General features: G+C 35.2%; 1 protein-coding gene across 1 annotated transcript in view; it reads left to right on the top strand.

Moving 5' to 3' along the window:
* LOC132706855 (ephrin type-B receptor 1-B) overlaps positions 1 to 13,848 on the top strand; it is a 340,303-nt gene that overhangs the window by 15,260 nt on the left and 311,195 nt on the right. The window lies entirely within an intron of this gene.

The following is a 13,848-nucleotide window of genomic DNA, read 5'->3' as shown; positions in this document are numbered from 1 at the left end:
GGTAGTGCTGCAAGTAAAGTAGTAAACTCTCTAAATCATTTAGTTCATATTTCAAGTCGGCTCCTTGGCATACGGCCTTATTGCCTTCTCGCCTAATGATTGTTGCACTAAGATCGTGTTATATCAAATATCAAACTTTTTCGCTATGACCCCTCCTCTAGACTGAAGGTAGAGTATTATCACTGTGGCTTCTTGAATAAATATGATGATAGGTTCTACAGTTGTATATTAGCTATATAATCCTCTTACGAACTTGGGACACATAAGCTCTCCTTGTGCAGCAATTGTAGCTGTCTTTCATCTGTCGTCATTGGACAGTTCTGGTGAGGATGCCATAACATTATTATTAGTTAAATCAATATTGAAAAAGCGCAGGTATCCATTTCATTATATATGTAACATTACCTTAAAGCAAGAAACGTCAGTTTGGAACTTGTTTGTGATTTGAGGTGAAAACGAGCTATATTGATGTAATGTGTGTTTACAATGAAGGCTTGTAGGTCATCTCTTTGGTCTTCTTTTGGTATAACGTCGCCCATCGATGCGCAAGTAAAGCCGGCAACGTCGGTCTTGGGTACCGGAAACATCGCCGAAACCCGAAAAAGGTGGTGGTGGCAGATAAAAGCAGCGTTTCGGACCATTGTCACCGCGTTTGAGCGCATCAGTCATGGACCGGTAATTGATTTATGCCGAGACAACTATGCCCGTGGAATGACTTCCCGTCTTTCTGTGGGAGAATTTTCCACGATTCACAGTAATAACACGGTCACGTGTCAGGTGTGCGTATATAAATATAGACGTTTCCTGAAAGCGGCACTCCGTTTTAAGAACCATTCAAATTCCCGAATAGTTGTACGTCACCGGCGCTCATTGCTATAATAACAATAATAATAATAATACAAAGTGCGACGTAAATCGAATTTTTAATTGCAACGACCGGTATAGACTGGCGGGTTAAAAATTGGGCATTACCATAAAGAAAACCGATTATTACCGTAGTAACGGTATCACGCCTTTTCGTGACTGACAAAAAGACGCCGATAAAACTAATTAGTTATTAGAATTCGATATAGGAGAGAACCAGAAAATGGTCAAACAAACAAGCGAGGAACCATCTGCGCGCAAGAGCGAGACGGACCGCGACGCGATGGTCCTCATTTAGGTCGCGGCTACTTACTGCTTTTTTTTTATTATCGGCGATTTGTTTGAATGTCTCTGCTTCTATGTTATTACACGCTAATGGACACGGCAGTTTGTTATACGGAGTGTTCGGGAAACGGTGTCGCCATTAGTCGGGATGTTTACTCGCCTAATCAATTTCATTAATAAAAAATTGAAGTCTTGCGTCAAATAGTTTTTTATTGACAGCATTTTAAACAAGACGTGTCCGAAAAAATGTCGCAAATAACGCAAATTGAGTATAGAGCAGTCATACATTTTTTGACAAAAGAAGGGTTAGCACCTAAAATTATTAAAGAAAGGCTAAATGGTGTGTACGGCCAAAGTTCTCCTTCGTATTCTGTAGTGAAAGAATGGGCAAAACGGCAGGAGTCCCTTGAAGATGATTCAAGAACTGGTCGACCAGTGGAGGTCATAACGGAAGATATTGTTGCGATTGTGGAAGAGGTGGTATTGAGTGATCGACGTTTAAAGGTCACGAAAATCTCAGAAATATGCTTTCTGATACAAGTGTTGGTCGAATCCTGCATGATCATTTAGGTATGCATAAGGTTAGTGCAAGATGGGGTCCTAAAAACCCTTCGGCTATTCAAAAACAACGCCTTGTCGAGTGTGCGCGCTCTTTTTTGGAACTCTGTGGGTCGGAACCGAAGCCTGTGATAGAAACTATTGTGACGGCAGATGAAACTGGATTTTAAAGAAACTAATACCACTGTCAATGGTAAATATTACGCAGCATTATTACATATATTGCGAGACTGCATACGTGTAAAACGTCGAGGAAACTGACCAGAGGTGTGCGTCTTTTGCACGGTAGTTGGTGTTGCACAAGCTGCCACTTTAGAGTGTGGGTTCCAACAGATAGATCATCCTCCCTATAGTCCAGATATGGCCCCCAGCGACTATTATTTTTGGATATTTGAAAAAGGATTTATGTGGACGGCGGTTTAACGAGACTGTTTTAGCTCATTAGACATTTTGATTGTTTGAGTTTCTTCAATATGGACAAAACAAAAAATGAAAAAAAAATGGCAATATGAGAATCGACTTTCGATTTCGATTTCGTTGTCGTGTTTTATGTTATTCAAATCAACTATAAAAGTAGTACTGACATGGGTAAATAGGATATTAACAGCACAAGAAAAAATCAACCTTGCCCTCCTCCAGGTCAATTTAATGAAAAATCCTTTTAAAAAAAGCGTCAAGGCAAGAGTGCATATTTTCAGCTCTCATGTGCTTATCTTCAATGAACGCCTAAAGCAACATTTTTGGAGGGCCAAGGGAGTAATTAACAGGTCGGTAAACTGGAGTCCTAAAAGTTAAAATTGCAATATAAGAATATCACTTAACTCACTTAATGCCATATGAGGTGCACATCAGCTTACCAGCTCAAGTTGGTGTGCGTTTTTATTCCTGTCATGATCTTTGAAATTATGAAAGGAAAACATAATTGCATCAGTTTGTTCCAATTGAACTGCACCCAAAATAAAAATCATAACATCATAATCAGAATATATTTCGGGGTCAATGCGTTAAACAGTGTCCAAAAATGAAAATGAAACGGTTAACAGAAATATGGAATTTGTCGAAACTATCAACAAAAACAAAACAAAACCTTCTTAGGTCGTTATACTAATAATTTATTTTTCTTTATTTATTTAAGTGATTTTGATGTTTTATTTTTTATTTATTTATTTTGTTTTATTAATATGACATGACTGTTTGCTTCATATTAGGTATGATTTTTAAAAGAATTTATTTTTATGAATTGGCAACACTGGATAATATTACAATTCGCTGCAAAGCAACAGAGTTGGCGCAGATAAATAAATATATTTTCAAAATTAGGAAGTGTGTAGCGTAGCTTAAAGGCCTCGGTCCCGTTGGACAATTGGTATACTTAAAAGCAACATTGGACTCGAATAGAATTGTCCTCTAGAACAAGCCTTACACCTGGTAGCAAAAATGTGTTAAGAGATAGCTTAGTTGACCCCAAAAAAGTTTACTGCCTGCTCTTCGTATCAAACTTGGCTCGATGACGCGGTTTTTAACAGCCCTAGACAAAAATGGACAGTGCGTCAAATATTTGTGCCAGAAAAGAAAGTACTTTTATTGGGCCGCAGATAACACAATGACCAATGTCGAGAAAAGCGCCTGGGTTTCAGTTGAAGACGTAAGGACGGAAACTACGAAAATATTAGGTTAGGTAGGTTGTGATATGAGTTTGAAAGTGCATTTCCTGTTTTCACACTTGAACTACGGTTGTTAAAACGGGATATGCGCTTAAAATACACCGGTGCATGTCCGGACAACCCAGATTTCTGGCAAACAGACGAAGATTTCACTCAAAATAGTTTTTTTTCACTTTTTTGTTTATCTAGGATTCCACTTTTTTACTGAATAAACAAATGAATTATTTTAGAAATATCTTTTTTTTTCTAATCCCCTGTAATATATTGATTAACCTCTTCCTCCTACAATTTCATGCGTTTCGAAATTTATATGGTTTTTAATGGTTTATGTTTAATTTTATCGGTTTATCGGGAAATTTTAGTATGAGCCGTTAACAGTTTTGTTCGTTTTATCGAGCTGCACGTGGTATTTGCGGAAAGTATTTTTATTGTGGTATTTGTTTTTATTAAACGATGCTTTTGGTTTTACAACCGCGAGATATTAATTATTCCGACCAATTTCGTGTTGGTTACGGCACATGAAATAATCCCCTTTGTAAATTTATGCACCGACTTTAAGATATCAACTTGAGTCACAGAATTGGGAGCGATCGGAGATTCTAGCCACGGATGGGGTTCTCATTATATTCTAATTCAAAAACTAAGCTTGTTGCATAATATACTATTATAACATAATTTTGATTTATTGTTTAGAATGTATTTTTGGTTTTAATGTTTCTTCGATAAATTTATAAAACATTTTACTTGCTTACCACAAAGTAGTTTAATTGTTCTCTAATAAAACTAGTGTGTCTTGTAGTAGTTTTATAGAACCAGATCTTCATGATATACATAGATAATATATAGCTTGTTGCATAATATACTATTATAACAAAATTTTGATTTATTGTTTAGAATGTATTTTTGGTTTTAATGTTTCTTCGATAAATTTATAAAACATTTTACTTGCTTACCACAAAGTAGTTTAATTGTTCTCTAATAAAATTAGTGTGTCTTGTAGTAGTTTTATAGAACCAGATCTTCATGATATACATAGATAATATATAGCTTGTTGCATAATATACTATTATAACATAATTTTGATTTATTGTTTAGAATGTATTTTTGGTTTTAATGTTTCTTCGATAAATTTATAAAACATTTTACTTGCTTACCACAAAGTAGTGTAAATGTATCTCTAATAAAATTAGTGTGTCTTGTAGTAGTTTTATAGAACCAGATCTTCATGATATACATAGATAATATATAGCTTGTTGCATAATATACTATTATAACATAATTTTGATTTATTGTTTAGAATGTATTTTTGGTTTTAATGTTTCTTCGATAAATTTATAAAACATTTTACTTGCTTACCACAAAGTAGTTTAATTGTATCTCTAATAAAATTAGTGCGTCTTGTAGTAGTTTTATAGAACCAGATCTTCATGATATACATAGATAATATATAGCTTGTTGCATAATATACTATTATAACATAATTTTGATTCATTGTTTAGAATGTATTTTTGGTTTTAATGTTTCTTCGATAAATTTATAAAACATTTTACTTGCTTACCACAAAGTAGTTTAATTGTATCTCTAATAAAATTAGTGTGTCTTGTAGTAGTTTTATAGAACCAGATCTTCATGATATACATAGATAATATAACAGAATATAAGGGCGCCCGTTGTTGATACAGCAGATACAGCAATGAGCAATTTTAGATAACGGGATGAACCTATCAGTTACAGTTTTGGAATGTTATCCAAGTATGTAATTTTTAAAACCAAAATAACAGTTCACCAGTATGGCGAGAAGAGAATATTAAGAACCACAATCAGAACAGAAAATTACGGTTACAGAAGGTGGAGTATATTATAACTGCATCAAACTTTACAATCCTTTATGGAATACAGAGAATCCAAAGTATTTTAAAAATCAAACATATAAGACATTCTAATTGATATGGATGTATAGGATAAGAGGATCATAGTTGCTTATACATTGAAAGTGCTTTTTCCTGCTTTCTTTGTTGTTACGACACCATTTCGCTTTAAGTATACACATACGTTTGAAATAAAGTCCAGTTATTTTTATTATCTTTTAGTATAACAGAAATAATAATACATTAAAATGCAATGTCTTCTAAGTCGAAGTACATGTGCCTACCAGTGAATATACGTAATCCATCGTGTTCGTGATCTTTTACTTAAAAATAATTACGTAAACATCACCCACATGTAGACCGACCACTTACGGCAAATTGGCCGGCTATTAACGTTCGATAAACAAAGACCTCGGTGTTTATATTGGCTCTTTACGCACACCTACAGAAATCGAAAATTTCCATGGAGAAGTTATTGCCACAGTAATTGGACGCTAATCTCGCTACTAATGGGTGGTAGCGTCAATCGAAAATACCACGAGATATTTAGGAAATCGTGAAATGTCTCGAGATTGAATTGCACGGGCTGTTGGGCTTTAGCGAAAGTTTTCATCGATTTTCGCTAAGATTCTTTTCACTCATTAACTTCGCTCCCCATTGGAGTTAAGGTAAATTCCAAATCTGTTCTTGTTTTTCTAGATTTTTTTTTGTATTTGAAATTCGTAAATTTAACAGCGATTCCGGCAGTGGCTTTGTCACAGATGGACAGAAGAACAAAATGAACTGTGAGAGATCAAGGAGAGTGCGCAAAACAGAAAAAAAAATGAAAAATATATATATATATATATATATATATATATATATATATATATATATATATATATATATATATATATATATATATATATATATATATATATATATATATATATATATATATATATATATATATATATATATATATATATATATATATAAATAAATATCTTATCAAGTATTTTAGTTTATGTCTCTTTCATAGTTCGACTGTTTTCCTTGCTGACCACATCTGTATCTAAACCATATTAAAGAAACAAATATAAAAGCGCCCGTGAAAATATAAACTAATAGATATTTGTTTGCCTTTCAAATATTTTATCTTGTAGTTTATTTTATGTCATAAAACAACTCATAATGTTCGAAAATCTAAATATGGTTGGTAGCACAAAATTTTTCAAAATAAATAAGAACTAAAAGTTCAGATTTTCACGAAATTATATACTTTGACATGACATTTGATAAAGACGCGGTGTTGTCGAAACAATTGTCATGTCAACATATATAATTTCGTGAAAATCTGAACTTTTAGTTCTTATTTATTTTTATAAATGGATTTTCATCAAGTAAAAGCCTCTTCAGTTCAACAAAAATTTTATTATAATTATTATATTATTATAATTATTATAATTGTTTAAAACCTAACAGCGACCAAACAATATTTTTTCCTATTATCTTCATTCGGGTTTAAAGGCCGTCGTCGATTGGAATTACTTCCTAACGTTTCGCTAGCACGAGTGGCGAGCTTCTTCAGAGGTCCTTCCATCTCCGACGTTGGACGTAGACTGACGATTTCTCCAACCATCACCCAAGTCAAAAGTATGGGGTTATCAGAACCCTGACAAAACGAGCCCGAAGGATTTGCGAACCGGAGAACCTCCAGATGGAACTTGAACACCTAAAAACTGCGTTCGAGGCAAATGGCTACAGTAAGAGGGAGATCGAGAGATCAATGAACTCAAGATCATCAAGATCACGGGATACCGAACAACGACCCTCCACCTCCCACGCATATCTGCCGTATATATTCCGAGTGTCACCGACAGGATTGGCAGAGTATTGAAAAGACACGACATCAAAACAGTCTTTAAGCCTACAAAGAAGATCCAGCAGACCATCAGGTCAGCGAAGGACAAGAGGGACTCACTTTCAGCTGCGGGAGTCTACCGCATTCCGTGTTCATGCGGAAAGGTCTATATCGGAACTACCAAGAGATCAATGGGAACGAGACTTAAGAAGCATAAAGCAAGCTGCAGGCTAGGACATACAGAGAAGTCTGCAGTGGCTGAACACGCACTGGGCAGCGGGGAACACAGGATACACTTTGAGAGCTGTAAGTTACTAGCATTGGTCAACGGCTATCACAACAGACTAGTCAGGGAAGCCATTGAGATTCAAAAACACCCACACAATTTCAACCGAAAGGAGGAGACCCTTAGACTCAACCAAATCTGGAACCCGATCCTTAAGAACGCCCGAGCAGTACCGATCGAGCGGAAGCGGAACAAGCCCCGCCCTCCACCAATCGGCATAAATACAACCTGCGCAGGAGAAATCGTCAGTCTACGTCCAACGTCGGAGACCTCTGAAGAAGCTCGCCACTCGTGCTAGCGAAACGTTAGGAAGTAATTCCAATCGACGACGGCCTTTAAACCCGAATGAAGATAATAGCTTATCAACGGGCCGCGAAAGCCTTAACCAATTTATCAATATTTTTTCCTTTGATGGTAGGCTCTACTGTAACACCACAAACACAGACATACCTTCTTCTTAAAATTTTCCAATCATAGCTTTGTTTGAACTTTTGGGAAACTCTTCGTAAGTGATTCGTGTGTGAAGTTGTTTGTGCAATTTTTATTTCCAGGCCCTTCTAGAAAATCATAGTCAGAAAATTATCAGGGTTAAGAAATGTCCGCCCTTATGTGGTTCACGTTGTGTTTTATTAATTTGATTCTTCAATTTTTAATATATAATATATATATATATATATATATATATATATATATATATATATATATATATATATATATATATATATATATATATATATATATATATATATATATATATATATATATATATATATATATATATATATATATATATATATATATATATATATATATATATATATATATTGCGAAATAAATACAAAATATCCTACGCGGTAAATTACCATTAGGTACGCAATGTACGGTTTTCTTCATTCAATTGGCGATCAGCAGAACCAGTATTTTTGCGTCCGTTATACATGGGTAGTAGTTAAGTAACTAATTTAAAGCTAGATGAACAGGAGGAGATAAAACTATTCAACGGCGAAGCGGAGAGTCATTGTTGGGGCCCGGGAAGAAGTACTGTTTGCAGAATGCAACTGAGCGCGCTTATTGATGGGCCCGGGGCGACAAACGGTTCCGAATTAAATCGAGCGTTATCGTCATTATACCGGGCCGTTCGAGAATCGATCGCCTGTAATTGGAATATAAAATTACCGCCGATTGTTATTCGAAATAAACGATAGACAGTTTGGGAGTCCTGTGTGGGTTGACCCGTCGCCTTTTTGCATTTAATGCAAGCCCATTATTTATTAAATTCTAAAGCATTTAGGAAAGATTTCGACCATTCTATAATCGATTTATGTTGTGAATCATATTGGAAATTCTGAATTGCTAAATTCGTATCTCTAGACTCTAAAGTATTCCGTACTGATTACCTATTTGTTAGTTGTGCTTCAAGTATAATTAAGTACAAGCAGACGAAAATATTTACGTGTTCATTTTGTTTTGTGATACGATGTTGTCAGCTTTTTGAAAATATATACACTGGACCTTGTATACGGTGGGCACTTATTCAACAAAAATTACATTATAAGAGGTTTTAAACTAAGTTATTTGTTTTTATCACTAATTTCTCTAATGGTTAACACATTAAAGACATTTTTAGAGATCTTACTGTTTGTTTCTAATAGTGACCACAGATTTTCTTAAAAAGTTCTAAATATATCAAATATGTATTTTTTAAATGGAACGGGGGGTTGTTGTATTTTTGTTATCTGCTTTTAAGATCAGTGTGATTTGCAATCAAGATTTTACCTAAACTTCAAGGTTTTTAAAATAAAATATATAAATAATAAAAAATTTTGTGCTAATTTTAATTTCCCGAGCAAGTAAGAAGTATTTAAGTCAAATTTCCGGTGTAACAGAAAATCATATTTATTATTCCTCCTTTATTATAACCCCCAGCCCAATACCCATGAATTCCAAAGAGAGGTTGTTAAATTTTTGCTTACGCTAATTAAAATCCCAATTGGAAAAACTTCCCGTCTTATGCGGAGTGACTAAAAATTTATTCTAAATGCATAAGAATTTTAAATGGCTATAACTAGATTTTGTAACTTATCAGGGAACGGAGTTTTTAGTTACCCATCGAATTATAGTTGTAGCACGCCCTATACCTATTCTATGCACCATTGTGTGAATAACCCTGCATAGATGGAACGTATAAACCACTAGCTTGACCAGCTTCCCCTGTTCACATTTACAGATACGAAAAAATAATTTCTCTCGTGTACTGAACATCTTATTTTGTCTCGCCCGGTATTAATTATCGACGGCTAGAGCGTTCAACAAAAATAATCACAACGTTATTAATTATGTAACTTCATGATAAACAAACAAAATTAGAAAATAAAGCCGCGTTAATTGCTCTTCTCCATGGGGGTACGCGACGTTGCCGTTCGTTGCGGTGCGCGCTTCTTTGAATTTCAAGTCGGACGGTTTTTGAAAGAGGGAGATTGATAATAATTGTCGAATAGTTTTATGGGCATTGATGTCGCTAGTGTGCTTATAAATTGGAAAATATTTTAATTTTTTTTAGTGCTTAAGTTTGGCAACGTCGCGGGTATTAGGATCGCATCGAACACAGCTGGTCGCCACAGGTTCATTCCGGACGTCTAATAAAAATTGTGGTTAATTTCAATACGTTCGATTCCGCTCTCAGAGCATAATATATCGGAATTGTATAAGACCAGATAATAATCACTGCACAATATGGTTCAATTTCTTCGTTTCAAATCTCAAGGATTTCTAAAATGTCCCACACGGATTTGTCTTTTAATATCATTTGGTTTGGTTTTGATTCCTGTTAACTTTGATGCTACATTAATATTTTGAATTGTTAAGTTTCCTTTGGAGGTAAGATCTCATTGGAAACTCCTTATCTGGGGCTATTCGTCGTTTTTTTATTGTTGGTCGGAATAGTACAGAACCAACACGACGAAACGGCCAAAAAAAAAAGGAAAAGGACGACGCGGCCGTGTATAGAAATAATTTTCAACCGTTGCCTGCATACGAGAGAGAGAGGACGGTTGTTTCATAAATATTAATGGCCGCTGGTGTTTGAACAAAGTGTATATATATTCGCCGCGTAATTATAAATTAACCACAATGCAATTTCACGATTTACATAAGTAATTATTGGTGTTTGGCCTTACGGACATCATCATATTTATATTATACCGGGCGAGTGGGTTTCGCAGCGGCAGCAGCCGCTTACCGATTAAAACCATGCCATGCGATCGCCTTTTTCTAAAATACCGATTAAAATTACTTGAGTTATTTTCTAAAATTTCCCGACCTTTTTAGCGCACGGTATTCAATTCTTCCTTTTTTATTACTCTTTTATTTCTAGTTTTTGCGACCCTTTTGCATTTTAATTTTTAAATTCTTTTTCAGATGTCAGATGAGGATAGGAAAATATAGAACGATTTTCCAATAAAGTAGGTTTAAATTATTCACCAGAAAATAGCACTTTGCATTGCCCGTGGAAAACGATGAAACACTATTATTTTGTCAAAACTAACGTAAATGTAGGTCACTGATATTTATGTTCGAGACTGTCCAAATGTCCAAATATTTCAACCCTAACGACATTCGTATCGTAAAAGGTCGCTCCTTAAATATTTATAATTTTTGTGAACTTCAATTGTTTTGACGTGTTCATTTGTTGTTGTTTTTTTTTTCACTACTACAATTGGCATGAGAAAATGCAGGAAATAATTTCCAAACTCTGTATGTCGCTGAATTGAAATAGGGCGAATCATAAATAAATAATAACATAATTATTATTTGCGGTTAAGTGGGGTCTCCTGATTTGATTTTTTTTAAATAATTGTCTCCTGTAAAGGATAACGATCTATAAAAGTAAAATTACAAAAACTGAAACAAATTGTGAAGAAAATGTATATAGTTCGGTATCTTGCTACGTCTCAAAATAATTGCTCGTTACTCCAATCATGTCATAGACGAAATTTGGAGATATAACACGAAATTTTGACTTAAAATTTCGATTTTAATACAGGAATTTTGAAAATTTCTAAATAAAACCCGTTAGATCCTCCGTTAGTTTTCGATATGTCGCCAGTAATTGTTTGGTATTTATGTAAAGAATTCTGCTCTAAACTGCTATTCATAATTACGATTTAAAATGTTTGCATATGTAAATAGTCAAGTCAAGTCAAGTCGATGGTCAACTTTGAACTGCATAATAATTTATATTGATATAGTCGTAAATCAAACCGTGTAATGGAAGTACGAGGGCAGCACTAAAATTTCCCGTCCTGAATATGGAAGAAACAAAGTAGAGTAACAATTTTTTATTATTTTTCAATATAATAACAGTTTGTCTGCAAAATGACTTAAAACAACCTCTTTTAACTCAACCTCGTCCCTAAACCGCCGTCCACCTAAGTCCTTTTTCAAATATCCAAACAACTAATAGTCGCTGGGGGCCATATCTGGACTATAGGGAGGATGATCTATCTGTTGGAACCCACACTCTAAAGTGGCAGCTTGTGCAACACCAGCAGCATGGAGAGGTGCATTATCGTGCAAAAGACGCAGGCCTCTGGTCAGTTTTCTTCGACGTTTTACACGTATATGCAGTCTCGCAATTTATGTAATAATGTTGCGTAATATTTATCATTGACAGTGGTATTAGTTTCTTTAAAATCTATCAAAAGAATTCCTTCACAATCCCAAAAGATCGTGGCCATCACCTTTTCTGTTGACTGGCAGACTCTGAATTTTCTTGGAGGTGCTTCACCCTAGGACGCCACTCAATAGATTCTTTTCTCGATAGAGGGTCCCACAGAGTTCCAACAAAGACCGCGCTCGACACGGCATTGTTTTTGTGTTTTTTAGGAACCCATCTTGCACTAACCTTATGCATATCTAAATGATCATGACCTAAAAAAAAACGTCGATCGCTTAATATCACCTCTTCCACAATCGCAACAATATCTTCCGTTATGACTGGTCGACCAGTCGACCAGTTCTTGAATCATCTTCAAGGGGCTCCTGATCCATTCGAGAAAGTTTTGCCCATTTTTTCACTACAGAATACGAAGGTGAAGTTTTATCGTGATACTGGAGCTGCATTTATGCCAGGCCGGGAAATTTTGGCGCTAACCTCGTATATAGGAAGCACTGAGTAACGAATCTATGTAACCTAACGATGTAAGTTATTTTTGCTCTTTGATTCGGAGTGTGCAAGTCAAATCCTTTATTGGAGGTGTGTTAACAATCCTGTATAACTAATATTTGATTGGAAGTGCTTGAGTGTAAGTCAAACTATGTTAAGTAATCGTTGTTTGGGAGCGTAAAGTAAAACTCTCCATTGGAAGGTAATTTTTGATAACAAATGTAAGGTATTTTTAATTGAAAGATTGTTAGTAAAAACCGTGTATATAATCTTTGATCGAAACCGTCTAAGTTGAATTGTGACGTGCCCGTATACAGGAATCTTTCTCTCAAAATTGATTGATTCGAACGTGTAACTTTGTCAGTCGCGAAAATTTCCACGGCAGAATGTGAAACCGCGCGATGCTGGTCGGTACAAAAGCACGTCACTATCAACCGATTACGGTAGCGCTTTATGACATTTTAATAGCCCTCCATACGATCTCGACTTCCAACAGAAACGCCATTGTTGCTCGGAGGACAACAAAAGGGTAATTTTCCTAGAAGGTGCGTTATTATTTTCATAAATCGTGTGAACGTCGCGATAAAAATAAATTATTTCCCAACAACGCGGAGCTTCCGGTTTCAAAACTAACGAATTAATAATACGTAGAGCGGCTGCTCGATTTGTTAGACGTGATTTCTTACGTCTTTAATGGCCCCCGATATTTAGATTGAAACAACATTCATATTTGTCACTGCGAGCCACGGTAAAGGTTTGGTTTATTTATATTCCTTCGTTCTCTATGTGTCTTATTTATTTTAGTTGTTGTAAACTGTTGAACTAACTAAACGGGTAAGCAATAATTGTGAACTGCTTTTTCAAAGGTGTACAAGAGAGACGCGCCCAAAATAAATCATAATTCATCAGTCCTAAATCTCTCCAAGGTGTTTTGTCTGTTGATTTGTACAGCCAACTGCCTGTAATCATCGCATTGGTGATATTCCTCTGCTTTTTATCAGTTTCAGACATCTGTGACTCTTGTCCTATTACATAGATCTTTATCTCTACCCTGGTCTTACCCTACTTGATATCTCTCATGTTTGACCATCTCTACCTATTGCGATTTCATGTCCCAGGTGTATGTATTCGGCAATTACTTCAATGTTTGTTTTGTAGTGTCGGAAATTTACTGGCGGCTAGATTGTTTTGTTAAAATTTAATGTTTCATCGAGTCCCTCCCCACTCGCAACTTGTAGTGGCTGATCCATAGTTAACGAGCGAGTGAACCTGTGATGACATGAATTTTAAAACTACCGATGATAGATCCCGGATGG

The sequence above is a fragment of the Cylas formicarius genome, unplaced genomic scaffold, assembly GCF_029955315.1.
Source record: "Cylas formicarius isolate icCylForm1 unplaced genomic scaffold, icCylForm1.1 PGA_scaffold_8__14_contigs__length_24414737, whole genome shotgun sequence".
Taxonomy (NCBI): domain Eukaryota; kingdom Metazoa; phylum Arthropoda; class Insecta; order Coleoptera; family Brentidae; genus Cylas; species Cylas formicarius.
Note: the sequence above shows the minus strand (reverse complement) of the source record. Positions and strands in the feature narration are given on the sequence as shown.